At 47.6% G+C, this 13,477-nt stretch overlaps 1 pseudogene; it reads left to right on the forward strand.

The window, feature by feature from the left end:
- Nucleotides 1-3,809: 3,809 nt before the first annotated feature.
- LOC114219014 (pescadillo homolog pseudogene) lies at nt 3,810-6,001 on the forward strand (annotated as a pseudogene).
- The last annotated feature ends 7,476 nt before the right edge of the window (nt 6,002-13,477 follow it).

Here is a 13,477-nt window from a genome sequence, read left to right on the forward strand (position 1 = left end):
TTGAAAATCCCTTAAGAGCCATCATATTACAGAGCTACATGCTGTCTCTCACTAAATCTTCCTCCAAAATTGGAGTTGATGACTGTTTATTGGGTTTCCGTTAGGAAACATGTTGAGCTACATCCATCTATCTGTCTACCTGCCTATGACCTATTTATGTAAGTAGGTATATTACTTGTATCTATGTATCTTTAAACTCTAGAATCACCCTCAGTGCGGCAAAGATGTCTTCACCCTGAGAGCTAAGTGAGAAATGACACCAACTGGGAATTTGATAAATTCACATTTCCCATCTCATGCCTATTCTGGGGCAGACGCTTAATGAGTAGAATAAGGGAGCATAATTATCAGCACACTTGTGTTGATATTTCTTTCTTTTTATCTTAACTTTTGAGGCTCCCACTAGTCGTATTTCATCAGTTCTAATTCTAAGCACACTATCAGTTCTAAACACACTTTGTCTAATTTTAACCTCTCTGAAGAGGAGATGCATTTTCCAGTCTGCTGTCGGTCAGCCAGCAGGCAGGTACGAATGTGGTTCCATTCCCCATGTCCGAGGAGACTTGGTCATAGCCGTTCATACTGTCCTCACTTCCGCCCAATTATGCACACTGCCGGTCCTTCACACGTTGATTTTAATTGCTTTTAAAAATGTCTTCAAAAAGATTACACTGCGATATGGTTTGGCATTGAAGTGGAAAGTTTCCGTGTGCACAGAAAGGTCCCCAAGCAGGACAGTGGGGTGGAGTTTTCACATTAGGGAAGCAAATGCTTGTCTTTGGGGGAATGACTCCAGGTTTCTATTTTTTGCAAAGTAACAACCAAATTTTACTGAACGCCTAAAATGCAAGAGACTGTAGTCGGTGAGGATGGATTGCATTTTGTCACTGAGATTTGTGCAGAAGGATTCCTTGTCACATACCAAGCCAGGCAACAAGAGGCAAGAGAAACTGCCAAATCCCTCAGAAAAGGTGAAGGGAATTTTAAACGAGGCATGGTGTGACGAATTAAGGTGTTAAAAAGGACTATAAAGGCAGCGGGTGGTAACTCAATTACAAAAGTTTATTTAAAAAATTTCTTAATTTTATGAAAAATAATGGTATATTAAGATCAATGATGGGGGTGCCTGGCTGGCTCAGTTGGAAGAGCATGAGACTCTTGATCTCTGGGTTGTGAGTTTGAGCCCCACATGGGGTGCAGAGATTATTAAAAAAAATAAAAAGATTAAAAAAAATGAAAAGATCAATGATGGATTTAATGAAAGACGGTTGAATTCAAGTTAGTTAAATTTCCGTGATGCAACTCCAATCTCATGATCAATGAACTCTCGTGGTATAACATTGAAGTGTTATTGTATTTTAAAAAAACCTCTGAACTAGTCCCTCTGTCTTTCTGAAAATGTCTCCCAACAAGAGGTAGGAAAGGGGGAAAAGAGATCCCTTTATTCTGAAAACTATATGCATGTGTTTTATGGACATGCAACAATAACAGGCAAAACTGTGTATCTCCATGAATCCAGAAATGCGGATCCTAGGAATTTATCCCGAGAAAGAAAGCATAAGTGAGTGCAACTGTCTAGTTGCCGGGATGCTTCCCTCAGCTTTGTTTATAAGAATAAAAAAACTAGCAATAATTTACGCGTGCATCAATAGGAGTGAACTCAAATTATAAGACATCCATTTAATGGAATTGTAGAGTAGGCAGACGTTAAAAACGAAGTCAATGCTTATTGGCATGAAAAGGTACTCATGATAAATAAAAATAAAAAGAAGGATACAAGCCAAGCTTGATACCATTTTTGTAAAATAGTAATCATCATAGTAGTAGTGATAAGGTCTCTATATTCAATATATGAATGTTCATGAGAAAGAAACACATGAAATATAATAGTAGTTGCCTCCTGGGATGCCTGGGTGGCTCAGTTGGTTAAGCATCTGCCTCTGCTCAGGACATGATATCTCCTGGGTCCTGGGACTGAGTCCCATGTTGGGCTCCCTGCTCAGTGGGGAGCATCTTCTCTCTCTCCCTCTACCCATCCCCCAACTTGGGCTCTCTCTCTCTCTCTCTCTCAAATAAATAAAATCATTAAAAAAAAGGTAGTTGCCTCCTTCTGTGAAAGGGGGGAATGTGAGTGATTTTTATTTTATCTGAGTTTCTGATTCTCTTTCAAAACTATTTTCATATAGTTAAAAATAATAAGGAGAGGGGGGAAAAAAGGAATCGATGTAGATCCTAGGAGAGAAATGAAGACAAGCCACCAGCGTAGGCTTCCTCTGTGATGTCTCTTTAGACGTCCATAGGCTCTTATTCCACTAATGACTTTGCTGGAAAAAAAAAAAATCCTGATTATACCACTAATAAAAGCATTTCAGTGGCAAATATGTTTAGTTTCGTAAACCAAGATGGCAGTAGTGGAAGCCTCCAGTGTGTGTTTGCATTTGGGTGGGAAGTCAGAGAGGTCTATGCCAAGTTTGTAAATACTCCCTGCTTGGGCGGACATTTCTTTCTTTTGTTTTTCCTCTCCAAATCCTGTAGGAGGGAGGAAGCTTTTGTTTTGGGCACCGGCAATTTCTTTCTCAGTGGGTATGTGTAGAAGAATGCAGCAGGGAAGTGGTGATTACTGGAACTGGCTCTGATAAGGGACTGAAGGTTTGTGTCCCACGCTCCTTCCCCCCAACATTCATATGTTGGAGCTCTCCTCCAGGTGGCTGTGTTTGCAGATGGGGCTTCTAAGGAAGTAATAATACTTAAAATGAGGTCATAAGGGTGGGGCCCTGATCTGATAGGATTGGTGTCCTTATAAGCTCACTGTGTGTGTGTGCGCACGTGCTCATGCGTGCATGTACATGCACTGAGGAAGGGCCCCTGAGGGCACAGTGAGAATGCAGCCCTCTGCAAGCCCAGAAGGTGGGTCTCACCAGACGTCAAATCAGCAGCACCTTGATGTTGGACTTCCTAGTCTCCAAAACCGAGCACCAGATTTCCACTGTTTAAACCGCCTAGTCTGTGGTATTCTAGGTTACTCTGCATCTGTTCTGGCTGCCTCTCGCTGAGACACTGAGGATCCGTCCTGGTCTGAAGGCAGAGACCATCATTCCTGATCAATACCCAAGATGTCTGGGCCCTCATCCCCCATTTCACCTTGATTCTTTTTTTATTTGAGAGAGAGTGAGAGATAGCGAGCCTGTGGGAGCATGAGCAGGGGACAGGAGGAGGGGAGGGACAGAGGGAGAGGAAGCAGACTCCCCGCTGAGCAGGAAGCCCCATTTGGGGCTTGATCTCAGGCTGAGATCGTGACCTGAGCCGAAACCAAGAGTCGGACTCTTAACCAACTGTGTCCCCCAGGCACCCCTCACGTAGATTCTTTACTTGAGTATCCCTCTTCATGCCAAGAGCAAAACAAGGCAGCAGTGAGAATGCTAACACTGGTCTCTTCACCTGGGGTGTCATCCCCTTCCTGCCCCCTGCCCCCAGCCTACACAAGTCTCTCCCTGCTCTTGCCTCATGACCATCATAAGGTGTGCGAGCCTGTATCATTCAATGGGCCCTTGAGTTGGTATGTTCCCTACCAGGAAGTGTGTCTTGTTCCTCATTTTATCCCCAGCACCTAGAAAAGTCTGTCAGCTAGGAAGCACTCATTAAATATCTGTTGTAGAATAAATGAATGAAGACGAATGAGCAACATAGGAGTGCCTGGACCATAAAAATCCCAGATTCTTGGAACTTTTGAAATAATCTAATTCAGCAGTTCCCAGAGCTCTGGTTTCTGGATCCCTTGACACGCTTTTAAAAATTACAGAGGGGACCCTTCAGCGTGGAGCAATGGGAGGCCTGGAGAAGAGGAAGTATGAACGAGGCTCTGCCACCAACTACATCACCCGAAACAAAGCCCGGAAGAAGCTGCAGCTGAGCCTGGCTGACTTCAGGCGGCTTTGCATCCTGAAAGGCATTTATCCCCATGAGCCCAAACATAAGAAGAAGGTTAATAAGGGCTCCACAGCGGCCCGAACTTTTTACCTTCTTAAAGACATCAAGTTCCTCCTCCATGAGCCCATTGTCAACAAGTTCCGGGAATACAAGGTTTTTGTCTGGAAGCTCCGGAAGGCCTATGGGAAGAGTGAGTGGAACACTGTGGAGCGTCTGAAGGACAACAAGCCCAACTACAAACTTGACCACATTGTCAAGGAGCGGTACCCCACATTCATAGACGCTCTGCGGGACCTGGATGTTGCCCTCTCCATGTGCTTCCTCTTCTCCACCTTCCCACGGACTGGCAAGTGCCACGTGCAGACCATTCAGTTGTGCCGCCGGCTCACTGTGGAGTTCCTGCACTACGTCATAGCTGCCCGTGCCCTGCGCAAGGTCTTCCTGTCCATCAAAGGCATTTACTACCAGGCCGAGGTGCTAGGGCAGCCCATTGTGTGGATTACACCCTATGCCTTCTCCCATGACCACCCGACAGACGTTGACTACAGGGTCATGGCCACCTTCACCGAGTTCTACACCACTCTGCTGGGCTTCGTCAACTTCCGCCTCTACCAGTCGCTCAACCTGCACTACCCACCCAAGCTGGAGGGTCAGGTCCACACAGAGGCGAAGGCCAGTGAGGACACCTACACGTTGAACTCCGAGAGCTCCATGGAGAAATTGGCGGCGCTGGGTGCCAGTCTGGCCCGCATGGTGGTGCCTGTGGAGGAGGAGGCTGAGGTGGATGAGTTTCCTGCAGATGGGGAGACGACAGCGCAGGCGGAGGGCCTCAGGAAGGAGCTGGAGGCACAGGAAAAGCACAAGAAACTTTTTGAGGGCCTAAAGTTCTTCCTGAACCGTGAGGTGCCCCGCGAGGCCCTGGCTTTCGTCATCAGGAGCTTTGGGGGCAATGTGTCCTGGGACAAGTCTCTGTGCATTGGGGCCACATATGATGTCACAGACTCTTGCATCACCCACCAGATTGTGGACCGGCCTGGGCAGCAGACACCTGTTATCGGCAGGTACTATGTGCAGCCCCAGTGGGTGTTCGACTGTGTGAATGCACGGCTCCTCCTCCCCGTGGCAGACTACTTCCCCGGAGTGCAGCTGCCTCCACACCCCTCGCCCTTCGTGTCGGAGAAGGAAGGAGATTATGTCCCTCCCGAGAAGCTGAAGCTGTTGGCCCTGCAGCGGGGAGAGCACCCAGGAAATATGGGTGAGTCTGAAGAGGAGGATGCGGAGGAAGACAATGATGGTGATGGTGATGAAGGGGGAGAAAATGAAGAGGAGGAGGAAGAAGATGCGGAGGCTGGTTCAGAAAAGGAAGAAGAGGCCCGGCTGACAGCCCTGGAGGAGCAGAGGATGGACGGGAAGAGGCCCAGAGTGATGGAAGGCACCGTGAAGCTGGAGGACAAGCAGAGGCTGGCCCAGGAGGAGGAGAATGAAGCCAAGCGCCTGGCCATCATGATGATGAAGAAGCGGGAGAAGTACCTTTATAACAAGATCATGTTTGGCAAGAGGCGCAAAATCCGAGAGGCCAACAAACTGGCAGAGAAGCGGAAAGCCCACGATGAGGCTGTGAGGTCTCAGAAGAAGGCCAAGAAGGCCAGGCCAGTGTGAGTGGTGGTAGCCTCTTGATGGGCGAGGCCCACTCTGGCAGTTGGACTTGGCACAGGCAGGCCAGAGGACCCAGGCTTGGTGGCAGACCAGTCTCTTCTGTTTTCATCCCCTTCCTCCCCCTGCCGGCCCTGGCTTCCTCTCACGCTCTCTGGCTAGAGCCGCAGCCTCCGTTGGATGGAGCTCCCTGCTGGTGGCTGGGCAGAGGAGAGGCCTCTGTGCCCAGCCCAACTTGATGCTCCCAGGAGTCAGTGACATCAAGGGTAGGGGCCTGACCAAGCCCCTCACCGGCTGCTTCCGTTTCCCCTGGCTTTCTGCAGCGCTCCCTTCCCCCCATGGTTGGACCTGTGATTCTCCTGCTGCTGTGATGGGGTGAGGGTGAGGAAGCATTTGTTATTAAACAGCTGGAGTTTTAGAACCAGTTGAATTCTATTTCATGAGCCTTCGTGGGATTGGAGAAGGGCCACCTAGTGAAGTGGAGTCTGCCCTTGGCTCACGTTCCAGCCCCGGTATTTTTCCTCTGTGAATGGTGCTTCCTCCTGTGTAAATTAAGGGTAGAAATTCTGGAGCCTCTCTGGGGGGTGGGGGCAGGGGGCGGGGGAGGAGGGTTCAGTGATAATGTTATGTGGACTCAGTAGTGTCAAGTGTCTAGTAAGTAAGGTACTCTGTATATACCAAAAAAAAAAAAAAAAAAATTACAAAGGACCCCAAAGAGAGTGTGTGTGTGATTGGACCTATCAGTAGTTACCATATGAGAAATTAAAGCTAGCACATTTTTAAAATATTTATTTAGAAATTCATTTAAAAACAATAATAGGCCCATGAAATGCTCAGAGAAGTTATGTCAGTTGCCCAAGATCACACAGCAGGCCAGTAGCAGAAACTGGGATTCAAACCCAGAGTTAGGTGTTTGAGTTTTGGCTTAGTTTATTATCCACATTCCTGGAGCATAACTAAATGCTTGTGAGTTGAAAAAAAAATGAAGAGGATAGGCTTCTCCCAAAATGTGGGCTTCCCTTAGAGCCCAGAGAGGGTGGGAGTACCCCAGAGGGTCAAGGACAGAGCTGGAGGGTCAGGACTGGCCAAAGTTGGATGTGAATCTTGGTGGACTTCCCTAAGACCTCATAAAAGATGCTCCGAGGCCAATCCACCAAAAATCAAATCCATGATATGTAGTTCTCTGAAAAATCAAGTTGCTAATGACCAATTGCTCAAATTAGTCAAATTTTCCAAACCTCATCTAAGGAAAATTCTCATCAACTATAGTTAATGAATATCAATATACTCCTCCTGAATATAGTCAATGACTACATTCTTCTACATATGGTATTTTAATATGCTCCCTGGTAATACTCAATGAATTTATACTTCTTGAATACTCTTACCCCCAAATTTATTCAAGATATTTTAATTATATTCAAGACTCTAAGATATTCAAGAATATATTCTTCATTAAAAGATAGTCATAAGAAAGCTAAACAGCTCCCATGAAATTTAGCTTTAGACAAATTGAGCTGGAAATGCTGCTGAGAATATGAAATGCTGCTGAGAATATATTCAAGACCAATTTATTAAGAGGACCATATTCATAGTCATTGAAAATCTTCAAGAAAGCTAGTCAAGGCATGTTTGGCAAATATAGCAAACCAGTGAGTTGGGGGTCAGGCTGTTAGCACGTGCTGGTCCAAGGTCTCTTGTGCCCATCTGGGGCCATGCATCTCTCGATTCCATGGGAGACTTGGGAGGGACAAGTCCTATTACAAGACTATGGGTTGTTGTTTTTTTTTAATTATTATGTTAATCACCATACATTGCATCATTAGTTTTTGATGTAGTGTTTCATGATTCATTGTTTGCGCATAACACCCAGTGTGCTCCATGCAGTACGTGCCCTCCTTAACACCCACCACCAGGCCAACCCATCTCCCCACCCCCAAGACTATGAGTTGTATCTGGACCCTCAGAGGATAAGAAATCACTGTGTCCCCAAACACCACCTTGACCCTTTGGTCACCTCTGTGAGAGGGGAAAAACATAGAAGAGAAGAAGAGAGAGGGGGTCATGTTGGCTGCAACATACCGCCAAGGACTTTGTGGGCTTTATTTCTCTTAATCAACCCAAGGTTATGAAAATTATCCCTTTTACTAATGAGGACGTTGAGCCTCAGACATGGGAAGTGACTTGCTCAACATTATCTAGTTATTCAGGGGCAAAGTGGGGATGTGAACTCAGGCAGAGTGGGGATGTGAACTCAGGCAGAGTGGGGATGTGAACTCAGGCAGAGTGGGGATGTGAACTCAGGCAGAGTGGGGATGTGAACTCAGGCAGAGTGGGGATGTGAACTCAGGCAGAGTGGGGATGTGAACTCAGGTGGATTCAGGGTTTGGGCTGAGACAGTGGGATTTCAGAACTTGACGTCTCGGCCATTGGACTGTACATTCTCCCACAAAGGTGAAAGGGAGTCTGTGAACAGAAAAACAAAGGTCTGGAGGCATGGGGCTTTGCAGTGAAGGAATCTGGGAGCCATAAGGGGATTTGGTGGCATGTCCATTTGGATGTTAGAATAAGCCTAAGAAGGAATTACGAATCACATGGACAAGCTCCCTTTCTTTCTCTTTGCCATGTAGAAATGAAAATGATAGAAATTCTGATAATCTATTTGTCTATTTATTTGTCCCATAGGCATGTGTCCCATAGACACTTAGTGCTCTGATCCAGCTATATTATGTTCCTGAAACATAAAAAAAGCTAAGCGCAAAGAACTGTGGTCAGAGCAATGTTAGCCACTGGCTTGGAAGCTTGCTTGGCTTCCAGCAGCAACTTTATAGAAGTTTTCCAATATACTCATTTTGTTCTTTCCAGGGGAAAAAAAAGCGCTTTTATTCTTCTTTATTATCCAAGACACACATTGCATGTATATTGCTGATAAACAAACAAACAAGATACATATAAGCTAAAATAATAAAATAAAAATCACCAACAAATCTTTCCTCCCCTACTCCAAAAAATCATTGTTAATAATGGATATATTTTCCCCCTCAGGGCTGTTGTTTTTATGCAATTTTCAAATGGGATCATATTGCACATGTTATTTCATAACCTGATTCCCTTAATGTATTATGATCTTATTCATAAAAGCAACTTCACGTCATTTTTATTAATTGCAGATTTCTGCTTGTTGATGATCTATTCCCCGTCCCCAAAGAGGTGAGAGATGGGGAAACACTTCGGGCCTGCCTGGGGTGTTGATTTGCAGGGTCAGGGACCCTCAGAGGTGACATGAGGGCTTTAGTGGGCGGGTCTTTAAGGAGGGGACACCTGCAGTCTCTCCCTGGCTAGTCAGGGCTCAGGAGACTGCTGATGGGGAAAATCTGGGGAGCCCTTAGAATAATATTCCGCCAGTGTCATGAGGCTGTGAGCAGGTGCCCTCACCTTCTTAGGCTCCTCTGTCAAATGGGGCTGCTTTGAGAATTGTATGTAATAAACCTGTTGGGTTCCCACACAGCACCTGCTCCTTTTCCCTCTGAGCTCCGTGGATCTAACACAAGACACTTCCATTGACACTGGAGGGTCTGCAAGCCCCTCCCAAGGACAATGGACTCGAGTAGCGTTTATTCCAAGACAATAACGTTTGGCAGGGCACAGCAGAATTTGGCAGGACAGCGTGACTGGGCGCCTCTGAATGGTGGGAACTTGGCTCTGAGGCCCCTGTGCCCTGGGCCTCAGCATCCTTTCTCTTCCCATGGGGTAGGGGTGGGACTGGCTTTCCCACCCCAGGTCCTCCACTTCTGCTTCCTGCTTGGTGTCCCTTCACAGTTCCCAGCTGTGTCTTTTTGCAAAGATCCACCACCGAGAGAAGAAGCTTGATGCTGTGGATGATGGGAAGTTGGTGAAGCCCTTGGGTGGTGACCTGGTGCTGGACCGCCTTTTCCTAGACGTCATTTAACATCTGAGAATAATCGCAGAGAATAGACATCCTCCAAGTAGTCACTTTCCTATGCAAAAGAGACTCTGCAACGATAACTTATTTCTAGCTGTTAGTGAAATACCATATACCTAAAAACTCACCCCGGTGCCCGTAGAAAGCATGCCATATGTGCTATTACTATGCTTATGACCCCTGGGAAAGGCACAGAAAAGCATGAGGATCCTGCGTCTGGGCACCGGTGGGGAGTCCGAGACAAACACCGGTCCTGCAAAGAGACCCTCTCCTGCCTCCCGCCGCCCCCGCCCTGGAACCAGCCCCAGGCAGGCTGCATGCTGGGGAGTATTTTCATACCCCCTCGCCGCCTGAAGACAGCCGGGGTGTCACCAGGCAGATAAATGTGCTCATCCTGTCCCGCTGAAATTGGCACGTCCGGCGTGGAGCGCCGATGATTTATTTACCAGTGACAGTTCTGCTCTGGGGTGGAAGTGCCCTGGTTTGCTGAGTGGTTCATTCATTTGTCTTTGTTGGCAGTGCAAGCCCGTGGGATCCCTATCTCGGCTCCCACCAATGCCTTATTTCTTCCGTATCTTGCTGCTCGCACTGAGCGGGGTAGGCATGAGGGGCTCGTGGTGTGCTTGCCTTCTCACCCGCAGAGGCACCCTTTTGGGTCTGCTTTGGGTGGGGTGGTCCCGGGGGATGATGCTGGAGGTGGAGGGAGGCCTGATGTGGCATCAGAGAAACCACATCTTACAATCGTGGACCTTTTTAAGATGCCACAGGAGTCAGATTGCTCTGGGCTCAAATGCTGTCTCTGCTGTTTATTGGTTGTGTGGCCTGAAGCGAATGGCCTGACCTCTCTGATCCTTGAGTTCTTCATCTGTTATGAGGGAATAATAACACCCATTTCCCCACTCTCTGGTGAGGGTAGAATACTTAAAGCACCTGACACGTAGTAAAGTGAGGCTGACGTATGTAGGAAGTTCTTAATAAAAGGCAGCAATTATTCCTATCTTTATCCTCATTATTATTCCCCTGGGCTCAGAACTGGTCCCTGGAGAAGGAGGGAGTGGTTCCCTTCAGGCTTTTGAGATACCAGAGCTGGAAGCGACTTAGAGGAAAAGCCAGACAGCTGGGTTGAAGCTCTGACTTCCTACACTTTCTCTGTGTGAGATCTTGAGGCCAGGTACTCTGAGCCTCTGTGTCCCCAACTGTCAAATGGAAAGTAGCTGGCTTCAAGGGCATTCTGTGAAGATCGATTTTCTTCTCCCCTCGTTACTCTACTCGGAAAATGCTTTACGATTTACAAAAGAGTTCTGATCTTCATTATCTGATGCAGATTCTCATCAGGGACGCTCCTGATTCATGAATAGGGAAACAGGGGCTGAGGGAAGAGCAGCAACTTGTCTCAACTCATATTCATTCATTTAACAAATATTTATGGAGTGTCTACTGCACACCAGCCACTGTTTTAGGTGCTTCGGACAGATTGATGAATAAGACAGGCAAAAAATATCCCTGTCCTCATAGAACTTACATTCTAGGGGTACGGCACAGATAACAAACAATGGAAATAATAAATACAGAAATTATATAGCATGTTAGAAAGTGACAAGTCTTATGAGAAAAAGAGATCACGACAAGGGGGCTCAGGAATGATGGACGAAGGGGGCAGCCTGCAGTTTTAAAGAGGGTGTTCAGGATGAGCCTCATTGAGAAGGTGACAGCTGAGCAAACATTTGAAGGAGATGAGAGTGTCAGCCACGCAGATGGAGGAAGAGCCTCCCAGGCAGAGACAATTGCACGTGCAAAGGCCCTGAGGTGGCAGGCAGTGTGCCTGAGGTGTTCACAAACAGAAAGGGGTGCAGTGGGGACAGTGGGAAGGGATGAGGCTGAAGGGCCACAGAGGAAATGCAGTTGTGTGTACGGAGAGAATCGTTTAGGGCTTTGTAGCCATAATAAGGACAACAGCTTTTACTCTGAATGAATTAAGGGGTTATAGGAGGGTTTGAGTGAAGTCAGGCCATGGTCTGAGTAATATTTTCCCAGGATCACTCTGGCTATTGTGGCTGAATTGACTGTGGGGTATCCATCAGTAGATGGATGTATAAACAAAATGTGCTCTATCCATACAGGGAGATATTACCCAGCCATAAAAAGGAATGATGTTCTGATACTTGCTACGACATGGATGAACCTTAAGGACATGACTCTTAGCAAGAGAAGTCAGATACAAAAGGACAAATACTGTATGAGTCCACTTTTATGAGCTGTCTAGAGTAAGCACATTCACAGAGATGGAAAGTAGGTTAGAGATTCCCAGGGACTGGGGGAGGGAGGAGTGGGGAGTTTTGTGCTTAATGCCTACAGAATTCCGTTTGCAGTCATGAAAAGGTTTTGGAAATGGCAGCGACAGTTGCACAAATTGTGCATGTCATCAATGCCACCAAATCGTGCACTTGCAAACAGAGGGTTAAATGGTAAATTCTATTATATATGTTATGTACCGCCATGAACATAGTTTTTAAAAATTGACTGTGGGGACAAGGGTGGAAGTGGCCTCAGCTGTAACGTCCGTGGGCTCGGATCAAGGTGGAGGCAGAAGAGGCGAGAGGTGCTCAGATGCTGGCTACACGTGGGAGTTACGAATTTCCTGACAAGCTGCAGAGCCAGTGGTTCCCAGAGCCATGTTGGAACCTGGGTCTCTGGAACCTTCCCGAGAACCCCAGGATCATACAGCGAGCATTTTTTGCTCACTGCAGGTCACGCCCTTCCAGCCGCCCAAGGCTTCCTGGTTCTGGTGGCCCCGCTAGGACCGGGGCTTGGAGTCCTCTGGTCCTTCAGGGCACATGGTGGTAGCTACGCAGAGTGGAGGCTCTGGGCTGGAGCCCTTGGGGATGTCAGCGCCCCCCAACCACCTCCCCATCCCGGACTGGCACAACCAGTCCTGCCCTGGAGGCTCAGCGCCGAGTTGGCAGGTCCCCTCTATTTGTTGCATCCCTCTGGTCGTCTAGGAGATGAGCTCCAAGGTCGTGAGCCCAGATCAGGAACTGGGTGGAGCAAGGTGGAGCAGATGAGCTCATGAGCAACACTGTTGCTGTTTGCATGGGGGACCTTAGTAACTGGCCAGACAGAGATTGGCCCAAATCTTGCTCCTCCTGAATTCGGGCACCATGGACAGGGGATCCTGGGGGACTGAGCGTGGGTTATGGGCTCTGACAGTCCTGGGTTCAGATTCCAGCTCTGCCCTTCTACTTCCTGTGTCACTTTGGGCAGATTGCTTCCCCGTTTCCTCCCGTTGGGATGATATTACCCACGTCCGGGACTTCTAAGGGTTAAGTGATAAGCAGATCAATGAATGTTGGAAAGTGACCACAGCTAGACAAATGGGACTCTTATGACGGAAGACGCCTGAGTATAGACAATGCGTGGTGACCAGCTGACAAGGAGGGGTATATACTGATGCCACGTTCTAAAGTGGCAGAGAAAGGGAGGGAGCAGTTTGCAAGAAGAGATACTGAATTCTTTTTTGCACATGTGGAGCTTGAGAAGCCCCTGCATGGAAATGCCCAGGAAGCATTTGGAGCTCAGGAGAGCTGATCTGGGCCAGAGAGAGGGATTGGGGGGTGCTAGCTTAGACAAGATGGTTAGTGGAGCTTTGGGATGTGTGTGATGATCCCAGCGAGACGCATGGGGAGCTTAGGACAGGGTTCCCAGCACCACTGCATTCATGGGATGGTTCCAGGAGACATAGGATCAAAGGAAGAGGTGGGAAGACTTGCCCAGGGTCCCAGAAGGAGTCATTTGTTGAGCTGGACTGGACGTCCAGGTGTCACCTTACAGGTGGCAGGGGAGATGCCACTTGGCCCACCATCTGTCCCTCTCCTTCTCTCTGTCCTTCTCGGTCTCTCACGATAATAGCAGCTGGTGTTTGTCATTTTCAAGGGAAAGAAATAGACTTTACCTTAT

This window comes from Eumetopias jubatus, unplaced genomic scaffold (genome assembly GCF_037043125.1).
Source record: "Eumetopias jubatus isolate StellerSeaLion01/CBP00866 unplaced genomic scaffold, mEumJub1_p1.0 scaffold_16, whole genome shotgun sequence".
Lineage (NCBI taxonomy): Eukaryota > Metazoa > Chordata > Mammalia > Carnivora > Otariidae > Eumetopias > Eumetopias jubatus.